The 13,480-nt window shown below is 36.6% G+C and overlaps 1 protein-coding gene, 1 long non-coding RNA gene and 1 pseudogene across 4 annotated transcripts in view; 1 reads left to right on the forward strand and 2 right to left on the reverse strand.

Annotated features, from left to right (window-relative positions):
- LOC135203243 (acid phosphatase type 7-like) overlaps positions 1-6,084 on the reverse strand; it is a 10,307-nt pseudogene extending 4,223 nt beyond the window's left edge.
- The window catches only part of LOC135203687 (acid phosphatase type 7-like), a 41,136-nt gene that overhangs the window by 7,671 nt on the left and 19,985 nt on the right, over positions 1-13,480 (reverse strand). The window lies entirely within an intron of this gene.
- Positions 9,832-13,480, forward strand: part of LOC135203690 (uncharacterized) — a 336,388-nt gene continuing 332,739 nt past the window's right edge. The window contains exons 1-2 of one of the 2 annotated variants that reach the window (XR_010311993.1): positions 9,832-9,896; positions 13,269-13,330. This is a non-coding gene — a long non-coding RNA (uncharacterized LOC135203690). The remainder of the gene's footprint in view (positions 9,897-13,268; positions 13,331-13,480) is intronic. The other variant, XR_010311994.1, reaches the window with a different exon arrangement.

Here is a 13,480-nt window from a genome sequence, read left to right on the forward strand (position 1 = left end):
TACTTACTACTTTTGTTCATGGTTCCCAACGCAAGTCATATACGGCACATAGGCTGCAACAGGCTGAATCTGCCGCATGAATTGATCACCAACACGAGCATTTTCCTGTCAGGTTTATTCTTCATGAAAATATGAACTTAACAATATGCTTTTGCTAAGCTACCTCTCATGAGGAAGATGGACAAATTTCTCATTCTTGATACTGTATATCAGTTCCACTGTGATATATACATAATAGTTCTCAGACTATTTTTCAGACTGACTAAAGGGTGCGCCGATAAGCTATTTTACTCAAATTTGACAGAAGAGCAACCATAACAAATATCTGACAATGAACCTTAGCATTAAAGCAAAGAGAAAATACTAATAAAACATACTACATACAGTAAATTGAGAAAAGCTGTTTATTTCTTGTAAGGTGTCATTCTCACATAGAAAAATATGTAGATATACCTAGTGTACCTATAATTTAACTGTATTAATTACAGTTTGATACTGGGCTTCTGGTATGAGCACTTAGCTAAATGATCACATACCAAACCAATCTGAAAGAATGGTGAAGTATTTTCTTTTCTTTATTCAATTCAAAACTGAATTGAAGAAACCTCAATAAAAATACTCACAAAATCCATATCATATGCAAAGTCTCCTACATGAATGATAGCGTCATATATCTCCTGAAATACTTCCTCCTGCAACCTGAAATGACGAAATTACTTTAGTCTAGATGACTTCAAGCAAAACTATTCCTTACAACCATTTACTAATTGATATTTCTTCCATATACACTAAAACGAAATAAATTTCTGTACTCTAAGGTCAGTTTCTCATTGATTATCATCCTTAAAATTTTAATCAAATTTACAAACAGTGCATGTACAGGGTAATTTCTTATCCATAAGATTATGTTCTTCCAGAAACAGTGAAGATCTTATCAAATACTATTGTATTAGTGAGTAAAAATGAAGAAAAGTACCGATCAAGACTTAAATGTCAACAATGAGGGTTTTGTAACACTTCTACAGTCAAATTTCCACAATCATAATATCCATCATATAGAACTAACCCACCTGCTGATTTTGTTGCTGAAATAGAACCTGAAATAAAATCTTTCAATGGAACATAATATACTTTGTAAGCAGTTCATGGGGAGAGCTCACTCACCTTGGCAGAGACTGAGCATTGAGGGCTCCCATATCGCCAAACATAGCCACACGTACAGTCCAGTCTGTACCGTTTTTCCACGTCAGAAATGAAAACAACTCTGACCATCCCAAAGGACTACCAACGTGATACACTGAAAAGCAAGACAATACTAGGGCTTCATTTCAATTTTAATATCATCTGTAACAGTAGTTCCTCCATTCAAATTAATGGAAAAAATGAAAGCCACTGGGTCAGCTGAGTGTTCTGTATAACTTTCTCATATAATGTTACATATCTTCAAAATTTTGGGATACACCAAAGGTACATATAGACTTGTTTTTCAAATGAGGTAAACTCATTAGTTGGAAGAGAATTTGACCCTAAATAAATACCATACATAAGTCAACAATAAATACTATATCTTCATTACCATTTCCCTGTATTCAATTAACAATATGATACATCAACCCAAATATTTGAGGCCATACCTTTCTCCCGTTATAACCCATTTTAATAGACTTCTACTATCTTCATTAGGGCTGTCCAGATCAGTATTCAACATAAGAGAAAAAAAAAATTCCTGACAGGTTGCAGGCCAAAACTTATTTCTATGACTTCTCTCATCACAATCTTAACCAAAGAAAATTCCAGTACTGTATACAGGAACAGTGATAAAACTTACAGCATCATGAAAGTCTATTGAAAAATCATATTGGTATGAAAAATCGTACTGTACATACTGGTAAACTAAGTGACCAAAACTTGAATACATAATATCCCACTTACTATATCTTGTATTTGGCTCCAAACTTTTTAGACCAACTCTATGTATCCACATGGTTCTATGTTCCAGTCCTCCATCTGTGAATTTGGTAGACTTTCCTTCTGCAGTAGAGTGAATATTTCCTATTCCATATTCAACAACAGACAAAGGGGTTTCACCTTGGAGTTACCCACGTAATCACAATGTCTTGGTTGCTTTCTGTGAATGAAATGGCAGCATCTCAAAGGCAAGATTTTCATTTACAATTACTTAATACAGATCATTCTTTTATATACACTTCTGCAAAAGACAATGGCAGATTACACAAAAATCTAACCAAATTGTATCAAATAAATTCAAATCTACTTAGAATTTTCATGCTTTCCTAAACAGGTTCTCTTGTATATTATTTTATTATACTGCATTCCATATTTTGAGCTGCTCACCCTAATAATAACTATACAGTATGATTACCAAAAACCATAAATGAAATCCCTCACCTCCAATAGCAATATGGATTTGTTGTGGTTGGAAATCTTCAACTTCCAAGGAACCAGTTACTTGTGCACTAACAATAGCAGGTGATGAACATGACACGCTTCTTATACAAAACAGCATCAACATCCATATTAGCTTCCCCATGGCTCCTGAATCTGTCTGAAATAAATATAGGCTATGTCAATATGTAATTAAAATTATCATTATTCTAGCACTTAATCAGGATGCCTATAATTATAAACACATGTTGAAATCACTTACCTGCAGAAGCTAACTTATTTATTCATTCATTTATTTATCACAAATCAGTTTTAATGAGACCAGTGAGCCCCACATATGGCCTCTCATTAGACTCACTGAGGGATTTGTTTAAGAATGAGAAGAGAAAAATAGAGTAAACTTTGGCTATAGACAGTGGGAAGTTACAAAGGATGAAACTCAAGTGAAAAGACTCCAAATAAAAGGTAGAAACCAACAAAGCTAGGGGTGAGGGAATGCTAAGAAGAACTGGCACCATCCACAGTGTGTCACTTACTATCTTAGTTATCAGATCGTAAGGGAAAATTATACAAAATTCATAAAATAACAATGTAACTGACATTGTCAATAAAAAATTAAACACATCAACAAGAATACATGTTCTCTAGCCTATTGGCTCTGATTACAGTTCACTCACTTTTTATAATAAAAAAAAAATTAATATGAACAAGCTAAAAAAGAAAAATACTAGATTGCATGAATTCCAGTATTATACAAAACTTAGCAACTTCTAGGCTATACTTAAGTAACCATATGGCATCTTTAATTTGGCGTAGTTAAGGATACCGGTTAATAAATAGTACAGATAGTAACTTAACATATGAAACAACTACTTAAGGTAGACTGCCGAACTGGAAACTAAGCCTAATCAAGCTGAGCCGTGTACTGACATTATGTGGTGAAAATCAATCAATATTTCATGTAATGAAATTGATGTATTTAAAGTATCAGAAAATCCAGTATTTCTACAGAAGCACTCCTCACGGACTGCAAGGAACGTAACCGCGGATACAACATCCACTAGAGATTGGGCCGTCCAATGTATTTCGCCGTGTTTAGTACTGAACCCTGGGGGTTAATTACAGTTGTCCGAATAAATACAGTAGTACCTCGAGATACGAAAGCCAATGCGAAAAATTTTACTGCTCTACATACGAAAAGTTTTCAAGATACGAAAGGTTGTTGCTGTAAAGTTCCGAGATTCGCCCGGACCACCGAGAACAATTTTAAAACTCCCGCGCTGCCAACTGAGTAAACTCACCACCATCTTCCCACTCTCCCATTGGTTCCTGATGCTAGTCACCCATAAGGTCCTGCTCTCCTATTGGTCAGCATCTACCCCTTGTGCTTTAAGTATTCTATTGGTAAAAGGATGCTGTAAATTGAAAAACTTATTCATGCAATACATTTAATAAAAAAAAACCATTAGGTAGTAAAGATAGAATAAAGATAGAAATGAATGGTTATTATACTGTTTGGTAGTTTCAGTAGTTGAAGAGAGATAATGAAAATTTATGGCTTACTGTGTAGAGTGATTGCTTGGCGATCGTTCGATACTGGTAAGTGCTGGATGTAAACAGACGTTTGGAAGCTTTTTTTTGTTTGTTTATTATAGTTAATGGTTACTTAATAATTATTTGAAATGAGTACATGCAATACATTTAATAAAAAAATTGTGAATTAGATATCATAAAATATAAAATAAATCAGACTGCCAACAAATACGTATTTTTTAGAATTCTTCTTCTGTTTTATTATTACGTTACGTATACGTATGTTTCATTATAGCTGTCAGTAATTCGATATCTCCATTAGGTAAAGACAGAATAAAGTTGAAGAGAGATACTAATGACAATTTATGGCTTACTGTGTGCTAGGAAAAATGATTGCTTGGCGCTCGTTCGATACTCGTAAGACGAGTAAGAGCTGAATGTAAACAATCAATTGGAAGGTTTGTTTTTTGTTTGTGTATTATAGTTAATGATTAATTAATTATTTGAAATGAGTACATACTGATTATTTATACATTTTATTGGCATATTCTAAGCTTTTAGCTCTTAGGCTTATATGTCAGAATCATAGACTAGGCTACAGTAGCAAACCGCTAACATAGGCTAGGCTTATTGCTAAGGGACATATGCTAAAGTCCTAATATATGCAGTAAAAATGGGGTTGAACATTACATGCAGTTGAATATTACTCAAGTATATACAGTATTTTGCCTTTTTGGAGTCATATTTCTTCCGTCGGATCGGCGTCGTAACCCTAGAACATGTGTTTTAGGCCTGGAAATATAATTTACTGGGGTGTTTTTGGAGGGCTTGGAACGGATTAGCCATTTTACATGTAAAATGTGTTCCAAGATACGAAAAACTCATGATACGAAGGCCGCCTCGGAACGGATTAATTTCGTATCTCGAGGTACCACTGTATTACTTAAAATTCTTGTTCAGTAGGTAAAATGCATAGAAAAACAGCAGCTGCCATAGTCTAGGCCGCCGCGGATAAGTACCCTAGATCTACTGGAAATCTTTAAAGGTTAGTTGGCTCTATCAGGTACAAAGGACTACAAAATAGGGTAAAAAACCGCATGGTACAGGGGTGGACCATGTACGATCAATGTGTACAACCCCAAGAAAAGTACATTATAGCGCGTCCTGACACCGGAGTAGAGGTCTTTAGCTCCGTTTCTCACCAACAAGAAGAATGCGTCTGATGCCCATCTCCGATGTCAGGACGCGTTGTAATGCACTTTATATGGGGTTGTACACATTGATTGTACATGGTCCACCCCTGTACCATGCGGTTTTTTACCCTATCTGCATCACACAGGGTATTCTGCCATCAAGTTAAATAATAGGTATCTGCATCACAGAAGATTTTCTACCATCAAGTAAAGTTGAAATCTGTTACCAAAACACCCAAATTTTAAAACGACCTTCTTAGTGTACGTCCCTGGAAGCCAATGTACACAAAGTGGTCAGGCCTAAGCTAATTTGTAGCAAACATTGCAAAGAAAATATGACCTAGCCAGGTACCTCTACTTACCCTAACCTAGGAGGATGCCATTTCCTTATCTCCCCCTTACCTGGACCACATTAAGTAGCAAATCGTAACCCCTCCGTCTGCATACTAGCTAGTACTACCTAGCTTAACCACTACCTATGGCCTGTATCTCCATCCATAGGGCAATGCACACGAAGGATGAGACACTGCATGTACAATTATGGCCAAAGTAATGATGAAAAAGTCGACATTCCAAACTCAAACTACGATTCCTGGTCAAGGGTGTAAAGGGGTCAAGCACCGGACGGGTGTCCCCATAAGGATGTCTCATGATCGGTTAGTAGAGTAGGACTTGGACAATACTAGGCTAGTTAGCCTAGCTATTACCTAGGCTATGTGCAAAATACTCTTGACATGAGATATCCTAAGCATTTGGCTAAGAGTACTATGTGGTTCTTAAAAACGCGTAACAAAGAGGATCAGCACGGCATGGATAATGCGTATAATACTCACGACCTAATAACAGAGTACTGTTATTGTTAACAACACGTTCGTATCACATTCACATCTGTGATCTGTCAAATTAATGCACCCTGATCTCTTTAAAATACTCGATGCCTATTACATTTTCACATTTAATCTGACAATTTACTCGATATTTCATCAACTATTTCATATTCTTGTAGTAAGAGCTATCTAATAACTGAAATGAAGTTACAAAATATGGTATTTAAAAAATAAAATATGCCGACAGAGACAGATAAACAATGGAGAGTTTGAAAAGAAAAAGGCTTTCCTAACGTGTTCTCTGAACAATTACTCAGTATTTCATCAACTATTTCAGTTTTTTGTATTAATATTTACCTAATAACTATAATAAAGTTAAAAAATGTGGTATTGAAAAAATATGCCGACAGCGAGACAGATAAACAACGGAGAGACAGTGAAAGAAATGTAAATTTTGTAAACGTGGTTTAGGTATTGAAGTTGATCAGTGGAAAAGTTTTTGTTTTTTCCTAGTCATCGTTCCACCAAATGATAATTATCAAGCAAAACATTCTTTCCTGATACTACTTGGACATCATTACAGCTAATTCAGCGACCAAATCTATTTGTCTTGGCACTTGGTTATTATTATTTTAATTATCAAGAAACAATAAGTAGTAGACATTTGGTTATTTAATTCTCAGTGATATAAAAATAAAAAAAAATTAATTAATTTTTCTGTACATGAGGCTCTTTCTCTTTAGTTATTGAAACCCTTTTTTCTGAGATGACAAAACAACTTATCATGGAACTAAGGACGAATGAGATAAGATGCAATGCCATTTCAGATAAGTTCGATATGATATAGTGTGATTAACTATCATTCAAGTGGAAGCTGTGGTCTCAATAATAATAATAATAATAATAATAATAATAATAATAATAATAATAATAATAATAATAATAATAATAATAATAATAATAATAATCAATCCAAGCACCCAAATGGATGACCACAGGAAGAACATCCTTAGTACAAAAAGACAAGAGTAAGGGAAATATAGCCAGTAACTACAGGCCTATCACCTGCCTACCAATAATGTGGAAGTTACTAACAGGTATCATCAGTGGAAGGCTAGTACAACTACCTAGAGGAGACAAACACCATCCCCTACCAACAGAAAGGCTGCAGAAGGAAGTGTAGGGGCACAAAAGACCAGCTCCTGATAGACAAAATGGTAATGAAGAACAGTAGGAGAAGGAAAACCAACCTAAGCATGGCATGGATAGACTATAAGAAAGCCTTCGACATGATACCACACACATGGCTAATAGAATGCCTGAAAATATATGGGGCAGAGGAAAATACCATCAGCTTCCTCAAAAATACAATGCGCAACTGGAATACAATACTTACAAGCTCTGGAATAAGACTAGCAGAGGTTAATATCAGGAGAGGGATCTTCCAGGGCGACTCACTGTCCCCACTACTCTTCGTAGTAGGCCATGAGTTTCCCATGACAAAAAAGTACTACAGAAGATGGATGCCGGGTACCAACTCAAGAAAAGAGGCAACAAAATCAACCATCTGATGTTCATGGACGACATCAAGCTGTATGGTAAGAGCATCAAGGAAATAGATACCCTAATCCAGACTGTAAGGATTGTATCTGGGACATCAGAATGGAGTTTGGAATAGAAAAATGCGCCTTAGTCAACATACAAAACAAAAAGGCAAAGTAACGAGAACTGAAGGGATAAAGCTACCAGATGGGAGCAACATCAAACACATAGATGAGACAGGATACAAATACCTGGAATAATGGAAGGAGGAGATATAAAACACCAAGAGATGAAGGACACGATCAGGAAAGAATATATGCAGAGACTCAAGGCGATACTCAAGTCAAAACTCAATGGAGGAAATATGATAAAAGCCCATAAACACATGGGCAGCATGTGCAGTAATCAGATACAGTGCAGGAATAGTGGGAATGGACGAAGGCAGAACTCCGCAGCATAGATCAGAAAAACAGGAAACAAATGACAATACACAAAGCACTACACCAAGAGCAAATACGGACAGACTATACATAGCACGAAAGGAACGGAGGGAGAGGAACTACTAAGTATAGAGGACTGCGTCAACATTGAAAACAGAGCACTGGGGCAATATCTGAAAACCAGTGAAGACGAGTGGCTAAAGAGTGCATGGGAAGAAGACTAATAAAAGTAGACGAAGACCCAGAAATATACAGAGACAGGAGAAAGACAGACAGAACAGAGGACTGGCACAACAAACCAATGCACGGACAATACATGAGACAGACTAAAGAACTAGCCAGCGATGACAATTGGCAATGGCTACAGAGGGGAGAGCTAAAGAAGGAAACTGAAGGAATGATAACAGCGGCACAAGATCAGGCCCTAAGAACCAGATATGTTCAAAGTACGATAGACGGAAATAACATCTCTCCCATATGTAGGAAGTGCAATACGAAAAATGAAACCATAAACCACATAGCAAGTGAATGCCCGGCACTTACACAGAACCAGTACAAAAAGAGGCATGATTCAGTGGCAAAGCCCTCCACTGGAGCCTGTGCAAGAAACATCAGCTACCTTGCAGTAATAAGTGGTACGAGCACCAACCTGAGGGAGTGATAGAAAACGATCAGGCAAAGATCCTCTGGGACTATGGTATCAGAACGGATAGGGTGATACGTGCAAATAGACCAGACGTGACGTTGATTGACAAAATCAAGAAGAAAGTATCACTCATTGATGTCGCAATACCATGGGACACCAGAGTTAAGAAAGAAGAGAGGGAAAAAATGGATAAGTATCAAGATCTGAAAATAGAAATAAGAAGGATATGGGATATGGCAGTGGAAATCGTACCCATAATCATAGGAGCACTAGGCACGATCCCAAGATCCCTGAAAAGGAATCTAGAAAAACTAGAGGCTGAAGTAGCTCCAGGTCTCATGCAGAAGTGTGTGATCCTAGAAACGGCACACATAGTAAGAAAAGTGATGGACTCCTAAGGAGGCAGGATGCAACCCGGAACCCCACACTATAAATACCACCCAGTCGAATTAGAGGACTGTGATAGAGCAAAAAAAAAATAATAATAATAATAATAATAATAATAATAATATAATTTTGCCACTTTAGTATTTGTGAAACTTATTGTGTTATATATTTACCTCATGTAATACTTGGTATTTTCAACTTGATTCATGATAGATGTTCTATAACATTTATCATATATTTCATTTAATTTGAAGCTTGATGTGCATTAAAGGTTTAGCAAGAAGCATTTCGTTATATTCTAAGCCACTAGCTTTTCCACCTTATTATCCAGGTAATCTGAAAATCATCCTGGTAGTAATGTTGTGAATACCTAGATGCAGGTACCCCAGAAAACATATCTTGCATATCTCTACTCTTTGCTCTTGGTAGACATCAAGGTTCTATCATAAGAACGCATTGTTATTAATTACTATTATTATGATAGGAATATCATAAGAAAGCATTGTTATTAATTTTTATTATACGATACCCGAGATACAACACCTCTCTCTCTCTCTCTCTCTCTCTCTCTCTCTCTCTCTCTCTCTCTCTCCGTCTCTCTCTCTCTCTCTCTCTCTCTCTCTCTCTCTCTCTCTCTCTCTCTCTCTCTCTCTCAAAATAATTATATTGCGATCATATTCATGATGATGATTATTAAGTATGTAGGAAGGAGCCATGAAATATTTAAAATATTGTATTTATAAATATTAGCAATGTATAACTATTAACAAGAACTATCGTTAGTCGTTACTGTACCTATAACTCTAACTTTCGTCCCTTGATAAAAACAAACATGATTGTTTGTTTACTCCAGTTTATGTACTTTACTGGAGTGTGTACCCAGTTTTCTTGTGAAATAACTTTTGTTTGGAACTTTATATAGGTATATTGTTCATTTCAGAACAGTTTTGTTCAACAAATAACGTTGTTCGTAGCTTTAATTTGCTGTGTAATAAATTTAAAAGGCTCATTAGGTAGGCCTATTAAGGTTTTTCTAAGTCTATCTACTATACTACCTAGGTATGTTTGTAGCTTAGGCTTATTTATTCCTTTGCCATTCCCCCCCCCCCAAACTTATAATTAAGACTTTCCATCAGTAGTCATTATGCAATAGAATGCATTAGGCTACTATTGAAATTTTAACTGCCGTTTTTTCATAGTGGAATGTTAGGCTTAGGTAGCTATCTAATGAATTTGCAAAGGCCTGGACATAACCTAGGCCTAGCCTAGGCTATCCAAGACCGCTCCTACTTGACCAGACAGGTTTAACTAGGCTTAACTTATCCTAGAGCACCAGTCACGTTAGCCTTAAGTAGCTATTAGGATTTAAGTAATATGGGTAACTCAACAATTAGTAATGCGGCCACTGCCTTAGGCCTACTTGAAGTCCGTACAAACTACTGCTACCTACTAGCTAGGTACTACTACTTTACATCATACAATACCCTTATAGCTAGGCCTACTAGCCTAACCTGTAAATACTATCTGATGCCTTTAGTAAATAATAGAGCAGGCATCGTCATTTAACCATTTTTGTTCCTATTTCAATCCATCTTGAGAAATGAATACCTAGTCGAGGATAATGTTGGAAATTAGCCTAACCATAGGAAGGTACATACCTGTATTTATTTTCAAGATTGATTGATTGATTTTGGCCACTGGCTAAAACTGGCTTGACAACATCGAGGTTAGGTATATTGATGTCGAATTATGTTCATGGCCTCATGAATTTGTCCGATTCTAAGAATAGTAGGTAAATGAACAAATAATATAGTTTCCTTATTCCTTATTCTACCCAAAGCTGCAGTTTTGTGTACCGTAAGTCAATTAGACATTACCACTGTATTTTTGGGTGCATGTCTCTATTTTGTGCTCCATTAATGGTGTGCATATGTATGCTATTACTTGAGTTATGGTTAGACACCCTTGAACAGTTTCAAAAAATATGTTTCATTATACTGACCAGTGGCAGCTGTCTTCCAGAAATGCTGTAATGCAGCTGTGTGTCTAACTTACTCAGAGGTGGCCACATGCTGCAGCCAAATACTGTAATCACTTACATACTTTTCTTTTAGATAATTGCAAATGCCAAGTATAGTCCCCGTAGTGGGGGGTGATACCGTCAGTGGACCTCATGTGGTGCACTGTAGGCATTACTTAAGGTTCTTTGCAGCGTGCCTTCGGCCCCCAGCTGCAACCACTTTATTTCCTTTACTGTATCTCCTTTCATATTCTTTCTTCATCTTACTTTCCACCCTCTCCTAACACTTGATTCATAGTGCAACTGTGAAGTTTTCCTCCTGTTTACACGCCTTACACCTTTCAAACCTTTTACTGCCAATTTCCATTTCAGCGCTGAATGACCTCATAGGTCCCATGCTTGGCCTTTGGCCTTAATTCTATATTCAACTCCATACCAAGCATTATCTCAACCAGTGGAAACAAAATTAATATCTTTGCATTAACAGAATCCATAAAGTTATCCCATTCTACTTGTATGACATGAACTGCCCCTCTTTGTGCTAAACCAGCTTGCTCAAAACATCATCATGGTCATTATTTTAATCATCATCTGTGTGATCATGTTTCTCTTTTCAGGGTTACCTCCATGTGGATTTCATAGTTTCCGTAATGAGGTTAGGTGTGTATTAAATTCTGTTCAATCTCCTCAGTCTGAATTTTGAGTGGGTCTAGGTCTCCATGAATTCCTTTTGTGCATGATTGTCTAGGCATTATACTGTTGTTTTCTAGTACATCCGCTATATTTATCTAGCGCAGTAATGCCAATGTTTAAGCCATGTCAACTTGAACCTTTGTTTAAATGACTGTCATTATTCAGCATTAGCAGGGTTCAGGTGATAGAGCTAACTGCCTGTTTTATAGTTTTCTGTCTGTCCGCCCTCAGATCTCAGAAACTACTGAGGTTAAAGGGCTGCAAGTTGGTATGTTGATCATCCATCCACCCTCCAACTGTCAAACATACCAAATTTCAGCCCTCTAATCTCATTAGTTTTTATTTTATCTAAGGTTAAAGTTAGCCATGATCATGAGTATAGGACAGGCCACCAACAGGCCGTGGCTGAAAGTTTCATAGGCCGCAGCTCATATAAAATTATATGCGGTACAGAAAACTCAGTTGTGCCAAAGAAACATCGCCGCATAAGCCACACCATGGCACGGGGCCCAGTTTTTCAGAGTATCCTGTGTGCTAGGCTAGACCAGAGGTTGCTGTAATCAGCATTCCCCCGGCCACTTATGTGAAATTTCTGGATGGGAGATTAACATTACTATAGTCAAGATCTCGAGACAATTCCTCGTGCTGGAGGGTCAAGTCCCCAATAAAAGACAAGGATTTGTATCTATGTAGGAACAAATTACATATCTTTAAGATAATTTGCATTTGTTAAGGATATTGCTTTGTATATGTGTTGTTGGCTTTTAATATCTGTTAATATTCATGAAATTATAACGACATTCAAAGTCCTTATTAGTTTAATTAAACTATTTAAAGAATTGGTTGCTTCAGCTGAGTGTTAGGCCTGATTTTGCAAAGAATATTCCATGTAACTTGAACCACTTACAATGATATTGGATGATGTCTTAGAACCGAAAGGATGCTTAAGTGCACCTATTGTCAATGCTATCCATCTAAAGAGACTTTTGAGTTTGCCTTGAATCCCATTTTGTTCAAATTATTGCACTGGAAATCTTTTCATGGCTTGTGAAATTGGCAGTGTTTAGGTTGTCAATACTTAAGATATGCATTTGCCCACTTGCTTGGATCGTATGATATTGGCTGACTTACAGTAGTACTATGTCCTGGTGGAAGGTTAAACATGACCCCTCTTTCTAAAGTTGAAATTTGCCATGAATATGTTGATGAAGTCCAGGTGCACCTCAGTTCTGGGGTTGGAGTTGTTGGTTGTCACTTAATTAGGACAGGATCTTATCCTTCTCCCTTGACAAATGGATACTTATAGGCCAGTACAAAAACACCATTCTTAAGATGGCACATTATCACAATATGAGACCACATTCCGTTTTAGATCTGTTGTATGGTCTACTTAGTACCTGTAGTTGGTTGTCAGACATTGTCTCAGTATGATTACTGTATTTTTTAAAAGATGTTTGATGTTAGATAAGAAAAAATATGCCATTCAGAACTGTGTTTAATATTCTGATCTGTAAAGTAAAATATTTGGTGTACAGTAGTGTATTTTTATTGATTCTGATGAAAAACTTTCTTGTTTTGCAGGTGAATGTTTGTGTACTTTTCTGCAAGCCATTGTTTTAGCAGCATTACTCATCAGATGTTGAGTGAGTATGTTATTTGATAATTACTGAATAGATTTACGTATAGACTACAGTGCTGTGGCCATATTTTTAAAGTGTTTGAGTGCCCTGTATGCTTCTGAATAATATATTTAAGTTCTGATGGTCCTTCTCTGTCATCCATTTAGTCTTCGT

This window comes from Macrobrachium nipponense, chromosome 36 (genome assembly GCF_015104395.2).
Source record: "Macrobrachium nipponense isolate FS-2020 chromosome 36, ASM1510439v2, whole genome shotgun sequence".
Classification (NCBI taxonomy): Eukaryota; Metazoa; Arthropoda; class Malacostraca; order Decapoda; family Palaemonidae; genus Macrobrachium; species Macrobrachium nipponense.